Here is a 19,474-nt window from a genome sequence, read left to right as displayed (position 1 = left end):
AAGCAGTGGTATCAACGCAGAGTACTAAATGTTCGGCAGCGCTTTGTATCGTCTGAAAGTAGATAAAGGCACGTTTTGTTTTGACATCGGATCCGCGTCGCGCACGACTATCTCGCGTTCCTTCTTTTTTATAGATTCTTATATATTTCGATAGTACATCGTCCACAGATTATTTTAGTACCCAAAACATGCGAGCAACAAATTCTTTTAGTTAATTTATATATTAGGAACGCGCGTCATATAGGATCCGCGGCGACAAAGTATCGATTTTTAATACTTTAAGACGAGCAACAAATTCAGTTTCTTATATATTTCGATAGTATATTGTCCACAGATTATTTTAGTACCAAAAACATGGGAGCAACAAATTCTTTTAGTTAATTCATATAATATAAGAGCGCGTCGTATAGGGTCCGCGGCGACAAAGTATCGATTTTTAATACTTTAAGACGAGCAACAAATTCAGTTTCTTATACATTTCGATAGTACATCGTCCACAGATTATTTTAATACCAAAAACATGCGAGCAACAAATTCTTTTAGTTAATTTATATAATATAAGAGCGCGTCGTATAGGATCCGCGGCGACAAAGTATCGATTTTTAATACTTTAAGACGAGCAACAAATTCAGTTTCTTATATATTTCGATAGTACATCGTCCACAGATTATTTTAATACCAAAAACATGCGAGCAATACATTTTTTTATTTATTTTTACTTCGCGCAAGTGAATGGTACGGCGCGGCGAGACTGAGTATATAGTGGTATTAATTAAATAATATACTTTTTTAAAATATTTTTATGTTATTTTAGAGCAACAAAATAGCAACAAATTCTAGTGTATTTTATTTTTTGATTCGAGCATTCTATATATTTTTTTCACTATGGGGGGGCTTAATGCTGGCTTAATGTCAAGCTAGCACCCCCCACTTTGAATGTAAATTCCTGCTAAACGGTTTGAGCAACAAAATTCGGACTACGGCAACTAATTAGCACATAATTAGCACTAAATTATTTGATGTATTTGACTTAATTTGGCGTTGGTGGGGGGGGGGGGGGCTAACTTAATATGGGTTAATATCAAGCTAGTTCCTAGACTTAAACAGTTATTTCAAGATTTAAAACTTGTATATACAGTTAATTTAAAAAAGATTTCAAGTTTAAACGCGCATAATTCACATAGACAGAATAAGAACTTCCTCTTTGCATAATTTGGGAACTGTCTCCAAAGTATTCGTTTATTATACAAAAGAGGTCACAACTTTCGTACAATAATTTATTAGCGTGTGCTAGAATCAAAATAGAATAAAAAATTCTAAACAAAAATAAGGCTGCAATAGTTTTTGAGTTATAAGCTATCAAAGTTTACCACTGATATCGCGTAGATCTCACGTGCTCAGGCGCCTAACTACATATAGACGTACCGATTCGTCATTGATTTTTTCAATCAATAAAATAAAATCAGCCTTGCCGTAAAAATCAATATCACAATTATTTCAAAAATGGATAACAGATGACATCGGCACATGTGTATGTGTAATTACGGACCTAAGCGCCTAAGTTCTACATATCATTGGCAAACTTTGATCACTTATAACACAAAAATTATGGCAGACTCAACATTTTTGTATTACAATGTTTTATTCTATTTTACCTCTACAACGCGCTAATAAATTATTTTATGGATTTTATGAGATATTCTACATATATAAGATCTTTCATACATTTACCGCATACTTTGAGGACAAATGTATATATAATAAACGGATACTTTGGAGACAGGTCCCAAATTATGCAACTCCTATATAAAATGGAAATTTATATACATGGATATATTTTTTCTCTACAATACGCTCATAAATTATTGTATGGATTTTATGAGATATTCTGCATATATAATATTTCCCATATATTTTCCGCATAGTTTAAGGACAAATGTATGTAATAAACGGATACTTTAGAGCAGTGCTGGGATTTACTTGCACATTTTGGCCCGATTTCGTGACTCACGCCTATTGCCCCCCACTCACCGCTCGTGCGTTAGCAACAAGTCGCCAGATACACGTAACTAAGGAACGCGACGCTTTGTCTCAGGAGCGTCCGTATATAAGAATGCCCAAATATAATAATAAGACAATACTTTTCTATATATAAAAGTTTTTCTTCAATATTTTATATCAATGAATTATAAAATATTGAAGAAAAACTTTTAATTATAAGAATTTTCGCGCTGTATTTAGAAAAGTATTGTCTTATTATTATATTTGGGCATTCTTACATATAAACGCTCCTGAGACGAAGCGCCGCGGTCCTTAGTTACGCATATCTGGCGACTCGTTGCTAGCGCACGAGCGGTGAGTGGGGGGCAATAGGCTTGAGCCACAGAGTCAGGCCGAAATGTGCAAGTAAATCCCAGCACTGCTCTACAAGAACGTCAGTGCCAAAACTGGTTCAAGAAATTCCGCGCTGGTGATTTTGATCTCAAAGATGCTCCTCGGTCAGGAAGGCCCACCGAGGTTGATGACGACAAAATAAAGGCATTGATCAAGTCAAACCCACGTTACACGACACGAGAGATTGCAGAAACATTGAAGATCAGTCAAAAAAGTGTTCACGTCCACCTAAAGAAGCTGGGGTATACGTAAGCAAGCTCGACATTTGGATTCCTCATGAACTCAAAGAAGTTCATTTGACGGCGCGTATAAACATCTGCGATATGCTCATGAAACGTGAAGAAAACGATCCTTTTTTTAAACGAATGATAACTGGTGATGAAAAGTGGATTGTTTGCAACAATGTAGAACGCAAACGGTCTTGGTCCCGACGTGATGATTCGCCTCAAACGACTTCAAAAGCAGAACTTCATCAGAGGAAGGTTATGCTCTCAGTGTGGTGGGATTGGAAGGGTGTGGTGTTTTTTGAGCTCCTACCAAGGAACCGAACAATCAATTTGGATGTGTACTGTCGGCAATTGGACAGTTTGAACGAATCTGTCATCCAGAAACGTCCAGAGCTCGTCAATCGTAAAGGAGTTGTGTTCCATCACGACAACGCGAGACCACACACATCTTTGGCGACCCGTCAAAAATTATTGGAGCTTGGATGGGATGTGTTGTCCCACCCAGCATATTCGCCTGACCTTGCGCCGTCAGACTTCCACTTGTTTCGCTCTCTTTAAAACTCCTTGCGTGGAATAACGTTAAATTCAGATGAGGCGGTAAATCAGCACCTTGTTCAGTTTTTCGCCAATAAAGACAGGTCCTTCTACGAACGGGGAATTATGAAGCTCACCGAAAGATGGCAAAAGGTCATCGAACAAAACGGAAAATATATCATTGATTGATCTTTGTTCTTTATATAAATAAATGACTTTGAAAAACATACAAAAAATACGCAATGACTTTTTACTCAATACATTATCAACTTTATAAGTAACGACATAATGAATATTAAATATTATAGATTACGGTCAATAAACGTGCATATGCAATACCGATTACGTAATAAATGATGTTACTTATAAATTCTATTTTGGTGGCGCTACATAAAATCAAGAGACACAATAGTAATCTGGTAGTATCTTGCGCCATTTCAATAATCGTCTAACAAAGAACCGTAAAGTATCGATCAAGATCAGTGGTAATTGGTAATGAGAAAAATGAAAGGAATAGACAAGACGGATAATAAAAATAAGAAAATACAGGAAATGGACAAGAAAGGACAGAATAACGTAAGTACATTAATAATAATATTTTCATAGTTTTTTTAATGATAAAAACACAAACTTCTATACAGGGTGATTCAAAACAACCTTCTGTCCTTACAATGTCATATACTTGACACTATTCTAAGACGATTTTTCCTTTGCCAAAATTTTTTTCGAGGCTTAGTTTTTAAATTATAAGCCAAAATAGTTAACGAATTACGGGCCGCGTACGCGAGGCAGGCAGGGGTGGCGCAACTCACCGTCCGATGCTGGTGATTACGTGAGGCGCTCGCTGCGATTAACTGTTTGCTACATACGATGGAGTGTATGTGTGAGAGAGAACGTATACGCGTATAGACACACATACACATTCTCTCTCTCTCTCTCTCTTTCTCCCTCTCTGTCTCTTTTACACTCATCGTATGCAGCAAACAGCTGATCGCACACACGCACTCTCTTTCTCTCTTCTTTGTCTTTCTCTTTTATATCCATCGCGTATAGCAAACAGCTGATCGCACACACGCACTCTCTTTCTCTCTCTCTCTCTCTGTCTTTCTCTTTTACATCTATCGCGTGTAGCAAACAGTTGATCGCACACATGCACTCTGTCTCTCTCTCTCTCTCTCTCTCTCTCACACACACACACACACACACACACACACACACACACACACACACTGATTCTTACCTTTTATGTAGTAATTCGTTGCCCTCATACGACTCAATAAGTAATACTTCCGTATGATAGAACGAGTAACTAGCAAACTTTTTTCACTCATAAATTGTACCACTTATCGAACTTTTACGAATTAATCTACGCACTTTATCGATAAATTGAATTTATTAACGATTATAACGGTTAATCACAATCTACCGATTACTACCGATTAATTATTAAAATATCTCGAAGAAAGAAACGCGTTATTCGATGCGGAAACTGCGCGACGACAACAAGCAAGTTATATCGGTACTAGCATTGCTGGCATGCCGGCTGCCGAACAACTGAATGTATCACATTACGCGTGATCGACGCGGACGCTATCATGTGTCCCGTGATCGGCTGAAGCCTCCGACATTGTAAATTCGATAGTTTCGAAAACATAAAACTATAAAATATGAAAATATGACGTATAATAACATCGTTTTTTTTAATAAATACAGTTTATCGATAAAGTGTGTGGATTAATACGTAAAAGTTCGATAAGTGGTACAATTTGTGAGTGAAAAAAAGTTTGCTAGTTATTCGTTGTATCACACGGAAATATTACTTATTGAGTCGTATAAGGGCAACGAATCTCTACATACAAGGTAAGAATCAGTGAGTGAGAAAGAGAGAATGTGTATTTGTGTGTATACGCGTATACGTTCTCTCTCACACATACACCCCATGTAGCAAACAGTTAATCGCAGCGAGCGCCTCACGTAATCACCAGTATGGGACGGTGAGTTGCTCCGCTCCTGCCTGCCTTGTGTACGCGGCCCGTAATTCGTTAACTATTTTGGCTTATAATTTAAAAACTAAGCCTCGGAAAAAATTTTGGCAAAGAAAAAATCGTCTTAGAATAGTGTCAAGTATATGACATTGTAAGGACAGAAGGTTGTTTTGAATCACCCTGTATATTATATTAGATCGCTATAACAATGTACCAAAAGTGATGCAAGGACAGCCATATCTAATAAAGTTTGCTTGCCAATCATTCGCATATTCCTTATTTTTATATGCACACTATTGTATATTTGATATTTTCTACTGTTTTACTTTCAAAATTCATTACCAATTAAATATGACTCTGCCCTTTATAATATATAGAAGTCTCTAGGTATAAATATTGATCAAAAACATACAGTAAATTTTTAGCAGAAAGAGTTCTTTGAAATATTATATTATTAATTATAAATTATTTATTATAATTATCTTTATTTTTCAGACTTTAAACGAAGAAGAGTTAAATACAATATAAGTATTAATACAGAAAATGATTTTCTACGAGTAGAATTGGAAAATATTAAAAAGCAATCGCCTATCAACACATTTCAATGTCGACTTCAGGATTCCGACGAATCTTCCTGCTCTACCTTGGACTCCTGTCCAGGTTACCGAGCAATACGCCATCTTGGACCCAATCGATTATCAATGTTCTTCCCGATTTTGCGTACTGATATCTTTCGTACAGTCCCTCTCAAACTCCGGAAATTTCTCCTCTTAACGTTGTTGTCGCAAATCTTCGGACAAGAGAGGGGTATCTACTGTGGACCCGACATCCTCCAAAGAGGACTCCTCAAGCCTCTGCCTCGGCATTCGCCCTAAGACCCGACGGGAAAACCACAGCTCAAAAACCGCGGGTGAGGCAGTCTTAAAAAAAAAATGTTCAAATCCTCTCAGCTCAAAATGTTCCACGAATTCATTCTCTCTCGCTGAACACAACAAATACAAAACCAAATAATACACTTATCAGCAAAACAAATATCCTAATAATCACACACATAATAATTAATATTTTAATATTTCCCTCTTAAAAATCTAAACATTATTCCCTATTGGGTTCCGATAACTTTTCTAACTAAAAAATCTGTCTCTCATAAAATGGAGCGAACCTATCAGCATGAACAACTTTACTCCTATGCCTATTCGATTTCCGAATACCAAAAACATCACTTAGTTTCTTCACTATTTTACAGGGTCCTTCCCAATTACTCTGTAATTTATGAGCCCTTCCTTTAATCCTCCTAGGGTTATAGAACCAAACATTTTGACCAACATCAAAATGAATTTGACGAGCTTTCTGATCATAATGCGCCTTTGACCGAAATGATCTAATATCCAAACGCTGCCGAGTATCTCTATGAATATCCCCCAATTTTTCCTTCAATTCTCCGACATAACTCCCAATCGAAACTTCTTGTCTTAGCACTGGAGGACTTCCTCGTAATAAATCCAATGGTAATCTTAAATCTGGTGCAAAATATAATTCCGCTGGAGAGACACCGGTAGCCTCATGTCTCGAAGAACGATAGGCCAATAAATATATTGGAATCCAATTATCCCAATCTTTCTAATTTTCGGAAATAAATTTCGCCAAATAATCCAGGATTGTCTGATGATGACGTTCAACTTGTTCATCCGATTGAGGATGTAATGCAGTTGGCCTAGTTTTCTTTACCCCTAACAAATATGCCATTTCTTTAAAAATTTTGGATTCAAAACTTTTTCCCTGATCAGTGTGGACTTCCAGAGGAACACCATGACGAAAAACAACCTGATTCACAAAAGCTTCTGCCACGGTATTGGCTCTAATATTCTTTAACGGAAGCGCTTCAGTCCATTTTGTAAAACAATCAATCACCACTAATAAATTACGATTTCCTGATGAAGTAGTAGGAAGAGGACCAAGCACATTCATTTGAACTCTTTCTAATGGAGCTCCTACATTATAAAACTACAACGGAGATTTCCCTTTTCCAGATGGATCTTTCTTTTCTATACAAACTTTACAAGAGCAGCACCAATCTTCCACATCGTGCTTGCAAGTTGCCCAATAAAAACGTTTTCGAATTTTTCAACGTTTTATTTATCCCAAAATGTCCACCGGATGCGGAATCGAGGGCCATTTCCAATATCTGATTGATGCCCCTCCTTGGAACAACGATCTGCAAAACAATAGATTTTAAATTCGGAGCCTCCCATTTCTTAAACAAAACTCCATTCTGTAAAATTAAAGCATCCCAATAGGACAAATAAATTTTCGCTGAAATATCTTGAATAGCGATTTTCTGTCGAAGAGGACGCCTTCCAGACTCTTTTGCCCGAATAAAAATTGCAATTGTAGGATTCTCTAGCTGTTTCCTTCTCCACTCCTCTAAATTATCCCCTCCCAAGACTATTCTGGCAACCAAATTTTCCTTTGATTCAATTTTAACACAATAAGCGCATCCTTCCTCTACGCAAGGTCGTCGCGACAAACCATCAGCATTCTGATGAAGTCGCCCCTTTCGATGAATAATCTCAAATTCATACTGCTGTAATCTTTCTATCCACCGAGCCAGTTGACCTTCCAATTCCTTGAAGGACATTAACCATCGAAGAGAACTATGGTCCTTCCGTATTAGAAATTTCCTTCCATATAAATAAGGATAAAAAGATTTCATCGATTTCACAATGGCCAATAATTCTTTTCGCGTCACACAATAATTCCTCTCCGATTTACTCAAGACTCGACTGAAATAAGCAATGACTTTTCAGCCTTGACTTTGCGATAAAACTGCCCCTATTTGAAGCGTCAGTATCCAGAATAAACTCCCCTTGCTCCGTGGGAGAAGATAAAACTGGCGAAGAAGCTAACTTTTGTTTTAACCTTTCAAATGCTTCTTGACGCTGAAGCTTGAGTCCACTACATTTTAACCTGACTTCTAGTCAGTGTAAACAAAGGTTTTGCTATCAATGAAAACCTTTTACAAATTTCCTATAGTACGAACAGAACCCTAGAAAACTTCGCATTTGTCTCTTAGTTCGAGGAATAGGCCAATTCTTTAGAAACTTTTTCGGGATCCGTAGTAATACCCAATTCAGAAACAATATGGCCAAGATATTTCACCTGTCTTCCTAAAAGAGAACACTTCTTCGGATTAATTTTCAAATTATTTGAACGGAAACGAAGAAAAACCGTCCTCAAATTAATCATCATATCCTCAAATGTCTTGCTGAAAACAATAACATCATCTAAATAAACTAAACAAATTTTAAATAAAATTTCTCGCAAAACTCTTTCCATTAACCACTCAAAAGTGGAGCATTACACAAACCGAATGGCATTACGGTAAACTGCCATAACCCATTTTCTATGAAAAATGCCGTTTTTTCCCTATCCTCAGATCGAACTTTTATCTGCCAGTACCCGCTTTTCAAATTCAGAGTAGAAAACCAAGAATTCCCTGACAAACGATCCAAGATATCTTCAATGCGTGGCAGTGGATAAGAATCCTTGACTTGTAATAGTATTTAATTTCTTGTAATCTACACAAAATCTTAACAAACCGTCCTTTTTCTTTACTAATACTACAGGAGAAACTCATGGACTCCGAAATTCTTCTATCACCCCTTGTGATTTCATTTCTTGAATAATTTGATTTACCTTTCCTATGAGGTGGATAGGAACTCGACGTGAAGCTTGCTTAATAGGCACAGAATCTTTAATTTTAATACTATGCTCCACAACTCCACAATTTCCTGCAGTAATCTCCTCCGAGAATACATCCTGAAATTCATTTAAGAATTCAACAAAAATACCCTTCTGCTCAGAATTCAAATTCCCCCAATTCTCCTCAAAAAGTTCCTTCAAAAAAATAAGAACACCTTCTGTTGAATCTATACGAGAACAAGAAAATTCCCCACAATCCTGTCGTACAAAATTTCCGAAATCTAAATCAAAAACACTTTCCAAATTAATCATCCCAAGGAAATCAGTACCAAGAATACAATTGTGGGTATATAGAGGCGAGTTCGCCTTCGGAAGATGGCGCGAGGGATAGGTCGAGCGTACAGAAGTGAAGTCAATCACGAGACTTCTTTTCTAAATGTCAACAATAAAAATATATTTACAGTATATTTACAGTTCTTAAGTTGCTAAGTTTAGGTGGCCCAGAAAAGGGCCGTTTACAGGCTAACGCTGAGGGCGTTCCCGCCAAGTGATACGTGGCTCAGTTCGGGTTATTTGGAGGGAACCGAGGTATGAGAGCGCGGGCACGGGAACGTGTTGAAGCGCTGGTGGAATCCCGGGTGGCGTGTAGCTGCGTTCCTCGCAAGCTGCCTCCGTCTGCGTGGCCGTGTCCCGTGTGCTGGCTTCCCAAGTTGTCAGTCTGTGTCAGGGGCTGGTACTGCGTACCCCTGTGCACTCGTGTGGCCGGCTGCGATTGAGTTCCGCAATCTCGATGTAAGATCGGCGAGGCTGCAAACGGTGATAAGAGCTGTGGCGGCAGGCCCCACGGCGTTGAGGGTGACGTGTAGCGTCGTACCCGGACGTCCCACTGGCTTAGGAAAAAACGTGGAGGTCGGGTGTATTGCACCGGCGCCAGCTCAATCCGATGTAGTCTCCACTCTCGGTAGTCCGTGCACACTTGGTCGCCTGTAGATCCTAGAGTCCTTTCTTCCTCACAGGGTGGCTGCCGTCTAGTCCCGGGTGAAGTGGGAGGCAGCTGCGGTCGAGGAAGGCTCAGGTGGTCCTGCGGTAATACCGGAAGCAGCGTAGGCTGTCGCTATACCCAAAAGAATCCGTAAGCTCGGACTGACTATCGGGCAGGAGATCCTTTCCGCAGTCAGAGCGAGCCGCGAATCAAAATCTTCTCGCCGTACGCCGTCTTATAAACCCCACTCACTGGATTTCACTTGCTGGCGCCCACTCCCGCTCGTGGCCGCCTCACGGCAAGTCTTCGTGGCTCGCGCGGTGTTCGCGCGCGGGTTTCACGTGCTCCGCGCGTGAGAATTCGTTCGCGTGTCTACCGGGTAGTTCGCGCGTTATTGTGGTGGTTTCTCGAACCGCCACACAATCATCCGAAATTTTAGCTACTAACATAGGAACGTCCAAAGAATATTTTTCTAATTCTACCTTTACAACGACTTTATAAGAAATTATTACCATTTCCCCTGTCGGATACCTTAAATTACAATGATTTTCATCAACCTTCCGACTAAGCCCCTCGACCAATCTCTCATTTAAAATAGAAATATCGGAACCCGTATCAATTTTGAACATACAAAATTTTCCGTCAATTTTTCACCTATAACTAAACAAATTTTTCATAATCTTATTTACAGAAGAACATTTATAAGTCACTTTCGGGGCATTAACTTTGTTAGCCGAACTCGCCCCGAAAAGCTCGACTAAACCTTGTTTTCTTCGCTTCTTAAAGCGGGACATTCCGATCGAAAGTGTCTCTGTGCTCTACATTGCCAACACTCTTTATTCTGCACAAAATTTCTTCGAGCTTTATTAAAATATTTACTTTTCTCAACATTTTTACTTTCTTCCATTTTCTTTGTATTTTTATTATTTTTGTCATACATAAATTTATTTTTTCCATTTTTAAATTTAAAATTATTTCTTTCATTTTCCTTTTTGTAAAAACTATTCTCCTGTAGAACTTTAACTGCCATAGGCCTCTCTATAGCCAATTTTAAAGATGTTACATTTTCCAATTGAAGTGTGCGCTTAATAAATCCATCTGATAGCGTCGCGATAAATTGCGCGCAAGCAATTTTATCCCTTACTTCCTGTGTACATTCGTGATAAGCAAATCGCGACAATCGTTCTAAATCTGCGCCCAATGTCGCTAAATCCTCTGAATCTTTTTGCTTTCTATTGGAAAACTGGGTAATATGTTTGGGCTAAATATCCTTCCCCAAAACGCAATACTAACTTCGATTTTAACTCTTCGAACTTTAAATCTTCAATTTCAAAAATTCCGTCCAATACGGAACGCGCCTTTCCCCTTAAGCATGGTGTCAAAACAACCGTTTTCACCGAATTAGACCATCCATTCGCTCGAGCTATCAGATGGAATTGAGTAAAGAATTCTCGCAAAGGGACACTTCCATCAAAGTTATCGGGTTTCAATTTATAACCACATTCATTTAAACTCAAATTTCCGTGTTCAGTATGTAAATCATTATTTCTATTATTAAAATTTCCGCGCTCAGTATGCCCCTCTCTATTATCTCTATTACAAAAATGACTTAGCTGGCTATGGCTATCGGTGTTTTCTAGCTGTCGTATCCTCTCCTCCATTCCGCGAAGCATTTCCTCACGCTGTTGCAGCTGCGCCTCATGATCAGCTTGCTGCTGTAACCGTTCCTCTCGGAGCTGCCGAATCTCCCGCAACGCAGATTGGAGTGTGATCGTCTCTAATGTCGGTCCTGACGCTGTCGCTTCTGGAGAAGTTCGACGCGGAGTCGCAGCTCGACGCGGAGTCGCAGCTCGTTTCCGCGTCACAACCCCAGATGTAAGATCTTGTTGCTGTTCCGATGCCATAGCTCGTTTTGCACTCTCTCAAAATTGTTACGTTGTCCAGCTAGATCCCGGACGAGCCCCCAAAATGTTGCGTCCGCGGATCAGAATCGAGATAAATCGAATCACGCAAGACACAACCGGCACTCACACTCCGTGTCGTAAATAAAAACTCTTAGTTATGAAAGAACAAGAACTTTAATGAAACAGAACTATATAACTATTCACAGAAATAGAGAACAGAGAATGTCGTTAATAATCTTAAACGCGTCCGCGCGGATTGACATCCGTCACGAAACTCCCATGGCGACCGAAAATAAACATGTCCGCCGTTGTTTAACAGCAAACTCCCCGGCAACGTGCTTAGAAACGATCTCTCGAAGACGGGCATAATCCAGGGATGCAACAATATCATTTCTGGGTTTTTCATTATAAATTTTTTGTTTTGATAATAAATCGTCTCTATGTAATTTATAATATTTTTTATTAACAATGCTTTTATTTTTACATAAACTAATAACATCTGTCTTATGCGATAGAACATTTTTCAAATAAATTTTACAGTTCTTACTTCGCTTTTTATTACTATCTCCATAATTATAATTTACTTTTCCTTTTATACCATGTTGGTCTCTGGTTAAATCTTTAGTAATGTTATTAATATCAATATTATCTTTTATATTATTTTCATTGAATGCATATTTATGATTAATTTGTTTTGAATCAATTACTTCTGCGATTTGAGGAAAATGTTCTATTCTATTTGATTGAAACATTTTTGCTAAATGCTGACGCATTAAATTATGGTTATATATAATTCTGTTTGGTTGAAGAAATAAAAAGGATATTGCAAAGGCTATTGCAAAAACCCCGTAATCATTACCATTAGGTTGCAATTGAACTGTTGGAAACTGTACTGGTTGCTTATCAAAAGAATAAAATGGATACAATTTTTCAAGATAAATTTTATGGTGTTCGTTTATTTTTGTTATGCAAGGACTGATATCTGACAAAGTATTTTCCTGAATACATGTATTGTTTTTTTTACTATTTTGCGTTTTATCTGCAGAAATATGCAGTGATGAAAAGGAATTCTTAAAAGTGTCATGAATAGAATGTTCAACATCATTACATTCGTATACGATATTATTATTTTTATTTATTATATTGTAACGATCAAATGGATCTTTATCATGTTTCTTTGCTACTTGCTCCATTGTCATTTCAGTTATATTATTTTTTAATTTTATTAAATCTACAGACCTTTCTTGTTTAGCTTTCTTTTGTCGACGTTCTCGTTTTTTTCTAGCTAAGGCTTCCCTTTTTTGTATTTCGTCCAAACTAAATAATTTTTTTGGATCATTAGATCTTATAATTCGAGGAGAATGTTCTATTTTTTCTAATTGAAACATGTGTGCCAAATGTTGACGCATTAAAGTATAGTCATACATAACTGTATCTGGTTGAAGGCCAAATAAAAGTGATGCTGCAAATGCAATTGCAAAAACACCGCAATCATAACCATTAGATTGATTTTGAACTGATGGAAACCGTACCGGTTTCTTATCAAAAGAATAAAATGGATATAACTTGTCAAGATATATCTTATGATGAGTATGCAAGCGTTTTAAATTCAATGAATCGTAAATATAAATAGCTTTTGTATCATAATAGCTACAAACCCAATGCCTATTTTCATTAGTAATCATATTGCTACAACTATGTAATATTTGAATATGTTTCTGTTCCTTACAAACAGATTCGATTGTATTGGGACATTGTATTCTCCATGTTTCACGTGGTCGATACTCTGAACAAGATTGTAATAATAACCCAAAGTGATAAATATGAATGTCTTCTAACCATTTATTTTCAACTATTATCTGCATCGCATAAATATTTAGGAATTGTGTATTATCATTTATTTTATTAGCAGACATAATAAATTACACAATAAAGATTAGAATATTTATTTATTATTACTTTTTTAATAATTAGGTGCCTGACGTTAAATATTTATCAATACTTTAAATTCAACGCTTTTATAGCAAACAATTCTTATCAACAATGGAACTGCTAAGAAAGGAAAAACTTAGCACTGAGCTGAGCTGAGTTGCAGCTGAGTTTTCAGCGCTTATAGCAGCCGATTTTTTAATGCGGCGCTTATGGTAGCCGAAACATAGCGTCAGAGAGCAGCCACTATAACAATTATTGAAGAAAATTCTCTTCACGTTTAACCTGCAAATAAAAATATTTTATTCATTATTAATTAATTACAATCCATAATTTAATTTAATGTTTATTTATATAATACCTTTATTATGTAATGTTAAACAATTGGATATTTGCCGCTGTCGAAAGCCTATGGCACTTTGTCTTTCTGTGGTAGCTGCAATAATAACAGCTATAATAAGATAAAATTATAGACATAGTATCTATTGTAGACCAAGTGTTGAGAAGTAAGAGCCAAGATACACGTAGAAAAGGACACGTTCTGTTCCGTGCTTCTTGTCTTCTTTCTCGCTCGCACGTAACATAACGTTCTCTCTCGCTATGCTACGCGCGAGCGAGCGAGAACGCAAGAGGCACAGAACAGAGGCCAATATTCGTAATGTGTTCTTATATTTAAAATTGTCTTAAGTCTGGTTTTGGGTTATCTTAAGATTCCATTTCTAAGATCTCATTCAACCAATCAAATGATCTCATCTCAAAATTGAACTTAAGACAATCTCAAATATAACATCAGATTATGAATACCGGTCAGAGTAAGCCCTTTTATATGTGCACCTTTAGAGCCAAAGCACAAACTTTTGCATAAGCGCATAATCATAAACATAAGGGAATTGATTGGTCCATTTCCTTATGCATATGTTTATGGACCAATCTTTATATTTATGGTTATACGCTTAAGGCTCTTGCACGTTCCAAAGTTTTAGTTGTAATAATCGTAAGCCCGTAAGTAAATCCACCAATCTCAATCAAACATTCTAAAATGTAATAAAAATGTTTGAACTGTGATTGGTCGATTTGTTTACGATTACGACTAAAACTTTTGAATGTGCAATGGTCTTTATGCAAAAGTCTGTGCCCTGATTTTTATCCCTACTACTTAAATACAAACAAACACTCGGACTAGATATATATAATGTCTATGAATAAAATTGTGATGTGTGTATGTGTACATATACTCAGTAACAGGAGTGCCTTAAGGCCTGTGTCCACGATCCGAGTTCTCGGACAGAGTTTTTATCACCAGATGTTTGTCCTCGGTTGAATGCAGATGGTGTTACAGTCAGCTATGTGAAGTTAGACTCGTAATTTTAACCAAGTACCAACATGTGTTTTAATGTGTACAATTGAGGTGATAAATAAACAGATAAAGTTATAACCTTCGAACATCGTACTTTTAATATTGTTGGAAGGGTATAAATATTGAATTATAACTGTAAGTTGTTATTTTATTATTAAGTTTTTGTTTCTTATTGTAACGACAATAATTACTTGAATGGTGTAAAATTTTTAGATTTTTTGAGCCTTGGTGTCATCCAAACATTTATAATTAACATTTTTTTAAAAAATGACCGATAAAAAGTGGAAACTGAAAAAGTTGATGGCTATTGTTTTATTAGCCGAAGCTGTTGAGCAAGGCAAGGAACTTGAACAAGAAGAATTCAAACGGCAACGACGTCGCCAATCGGTTTGGACGCGCGAATGGATAGTTCGAAGAAATCGAGATCTCAGGGGGACAATTCATTTAGCGCACGAAGAATTGAGATTTGAAGACAGCGAATGTTTCTAAAGATTCTTCAGGATGCGAATTGATTTATTCGATCAACTTGTTGATATGGTGAAACCATTTATACAACGTCAAAATACGAACATGAGAGAATGTATCTCGCCGAGAGATCGTGTATCAGTCACTCTGCGATTTTTAGCCACTGGTGAAGCTTATAAAAGTTTAGAATATTCTATGAGAATTCCAGCATGTATCATTTCTCGTATCATTCCTGAAACAAGTCGCATTATTTATGAAGTTCTTCGAAGAGATTATTTAAAGGTAAATAAATAAAACACAATATATGAACTTCTGAAATTAATAATGAAGATATATTTAACATATAATTTTTACAGACACCAGGTACAAATAAAGAGTGGACAGAAATTGCAAATAATTATTTTCAACTATGGAATATTCCAAATTGTATTGGCTCTATGGATGGGCGACATATAGAATTCAAAATGCCATTTAAGGACGGATCAATGTATTATAACTACAAGGGTACCAACAGCATTGTTTTATTAGCAGTAGTTGACGCTCTTTATCAATTTATATATGTCAACGTTGGCGTTAATGGCAGAATAAGCGACGGAGGAGTTTTTCGTGATAGTAATTTCGCACAACTATTAAATAATTCTCAAAATCCACTTAATATACCAGAAGATAAGCCTTTGCCTGGCATGGATGAATCTATGCCGTATGTTTTATTAGCTGATAATGCTTTTCCTTTGCAAAAGCATATACTGAAACCGTATCCGTCACGAAATTTGACTCATGATGAACAAATATTCAATTATAGACTCAGTAGAGAGAGGCAAATTGTTGAAAATAGTTTTGGAATATTAGCAAATAGATTTCGTGTTCTTTTGTCAACAATATACTTATCAGTTGATACAGTTCAAATTATTACCCTCGCATGTTGTGCCTTGCATAATTATCTCTGTCGCGAAAATGGTGCATATTTACATGGAACAATAGATATTGAAAATGTAGAAAATTGTACAATATCACGTGGTGAATGGAGAAATAATAATGCACAATTACGCGATTTAGAAATTATTAATGTAAGACCTAATAGAAATGCCATTCATATTCGTGATGAATTCAAACGATATTTTAATACTGTTGGAGCTGTTGAATGGCAAGAGCATATGATTTAAAAATTGAAGAATCTAGATATAAAGCATAATTTTGGTTAAATTGTAAATAAATTGTACTAATCTAATGAATTGAAATATATATTTCAAATAAAATGTATTGAAAACAAATTTTTGTTTTATTAATTATGGCACACAGAAGAATAGTTATATTTAATAACAATAAATATGATTGGCAATTATAAGTATAAAAGTAATATATCTATAAGGATACTAATAAGTATAAAAACTAAATCTCTTTTATATATGTGTAACAATCATAAAATTTAAGTCTTCTCGCACGCGATTGATTTTTTTTATCACTCTTACACATTTACAATAACATAAATTTTTAAACAATGTTCCAAAACAAGAAAATATCACTATAACATTGACATATAAAAATAATATTATTTTAACAAATAAAAAAGTCATAGCATCTATTATTATTGCAATTATTATAAGTATTGTATCAAAATGATGAAGTTCTCTTGTTTATAAATGATAATTTTAAAAGTAATAGGTTTTCTTTATTCATTGTCTTCATCATCTACTAATTCGATCATTTTTCTTTGCAATCGTTTCAATCTTTTCCTGTCTTTTATTTTACGTAATTCGCTTTCCAAGTATAGGATCCAATGATGTATTCCGTCTTGGGCGTTTTCATCACCATCAGATATATTCATCAATGTTTGAGATGCAGCCTTCCAAAAATTTAATCTGACATCCGATATTTCTGCCAAAGCTTCTTTTCTTTGTAACGTTCTGTACGACTTGATGATCTGCTTGAATTGGATACCGAGGGAGTAGGCGAACGACGATTATTACAGTCGGCTTTAACAATTATAAATAATAGAAAAATAAATTAAAAAACGGTTTAAAAAATTGTTAATTTTAACAGGATCAATATAACTCTTATTACCATTATTTCTGATAAGATCACATGTATCCGTATATTGTAACTCCTCCATCAATGAATCGTTATTTAGATTCACGATACTCATGGTATCATCTGATGCATCAGGTTGCCGATTGGAATGCTGTAATTAATTATAATTTAAACAGTTTGAAAATTGTAATTTAATAACTGAAAATGGTAATATATTCTTTGCAATTACTATCAATGAAGATTCTCCTGATCTAGCCGCAATGTGGACATTCAGGAATGACAAATCGTCAAATAACCACCACGTGGGCTTGTATACTTCATCGGCTGAAGCCCCATTCACTTTTGACTGCCGAATTTTGTTTATTTTGTCTAAGTACTGCGATCGCAAGTTATTAATTTTTTTCTTTACTGTATCAACTGTTATTGGCTGATTAGTAATATCCTGATAATTTTGACATATTGTTTGCAGTGCTTGATCACGTTTACTGCGATTATGATATTCAGCAGATTTTGTAACATATAGGCAAGGATGCTGCTCGTATAACATTACCAATGTTCTGACGTTTTGTTTGTTATCCATATTCTGTAAACAAAAAATATTATTCTTTCAAATTTCCATGACAAATTTAATAGATTAAAAGGAGTCTGTAAGGTTACATAAATTTTAAACATTTTTAATAAAACAAATTATATTTAAGGTCAAATTCTAGAATAATAAGATGAACAATTTTCTAGCCGTTTGATACAATGTATTTTAATTTAAAAATCATAAACTGCAAGTTTGATTCAAGAAAACAGTGGGTTTTAATAACAAATTATCCATTATTACTAGAATCCATTTTTCTCTTGAACGAAATTTACAATTTGTGATTTTTAAATGGAAATACATTGTGTCGAAGACTGAAAGTCTCCTCTTCTCATTATTTTGTAATTCAATTTCAAATATAATTTTTTAAATAAAAATGCCTTCTGAGGTTATGTTATTGATTTATATGGATCCAAAATGTAAAATATAATAAATTTAATCCATTCAATATTGATCTAATATAATCTTTATTTATATCAATTTTTTAATATTATATTCATTATTATTTTTATTACTATTCATTATTATTTTTAACTTACCGTCATCACTAAATGTGGCGATAAAAAATTCAATCGCACAATTGCACATTCGAGAAAGCGGCCGCGCGCGCCGAATCGCCGCTACGCGGCGCGCGCCGAACAAGCTTACTCGTGAGCCGAAAGACGCTCAGGCAATTATATATACGCCGCGAGTATCGAGTAACGGGCACCTCCGCTAGGCGTCACACGCCAGGAATGCATTTCCGTGGGCAAAAGTCAACCCACGGGGATCATAAGCAGGCTCATCGGGGAGCCAAAATAACAAAAATAATTAGCGCATTCTCGCTACATCTATTATTAATAATAAAGAATAATTTAAAAAATAAATATTAGTAATATAAGGAAACAATAGCCATATTATAAATATAATTATTATTCTAAAAACTGGACATAAATAAAATAAATTATAATTAGATTTATAGATATAAAATAACTCTTTATTAATTAATTTTAAAGCATCACTTAACGGTTGAATTACACCTAAAAATCCTACTTTATTAGGCCCCTTACGCATTTGAACATACCCTAAAATTTTTCGCTCTAACAAAGTTAAAAAAGCAATTCCTACTAATAATAAAATTAATAAATTTAAAATATTAAATTTAATATACCAATAAAATTCATTTAAAATTATTACTTATATATCTAATAATAAATAAATTACATATATATATATATATTAATTAAATTCTAAATTTAATGCACTTATTTGCCAAAGTAATTTCTAATGTTTAAAATATTTATATTAATTAATTAAATAAATAAAATATCTAATAATTTAAAAATTTTTAATTTAATTCAAATCCAAAAATTTTAAATAAAAAATTATTTTAAATAATTAG

The 19,474-nt window shown here is 35.4% G+C and overlaps 2 pseudogenes; one reads left to right on the top strand and one right to left on the bottom strand.

Moving 5' to 3' along the window:
* Nucleotides 1-15,281: 15,281 nt before the first annotated feature.
* On the top strand, nucleotides 15,282-16,642 carry LOC138943025 (putative nuclease HARBI1; annotated as a pseudogene).
* Nucleotides 16,643-17,148: 506 nt separating this feature from the next.
* Nucleotides 17,149-18,087, bottom strand: LOC138942949 (uncharacterized; annotated as a pseudogene).
* Between the last annotated feature and the right edge of the window lie 1,387 nt (nucleotides 18,088-19,474).

The sequence above is a fragment of the Polyergus mexicanus genome, unplaced genomic scaffold (genome assembly GCF_030449975.1).
Source record: "Polyergus mexicanus isolate NDT 795.1 unplaced genomic scaffold, iyPolMexi1.0 SCAF_24, whole genome shotgun sequence".
NCBI classification, from domain to species: Eukaryota; Metazoa; Arthropoda; class Insecta; order Hymenoptera; family Formicidae; genus Polyergus; species Polyergus mexicanus.
The sequence above is the reverse complement of the archived record's forward strand: the minus strand, read 5'-3'. Positions and strand labels throughout refer to the sequence as shown.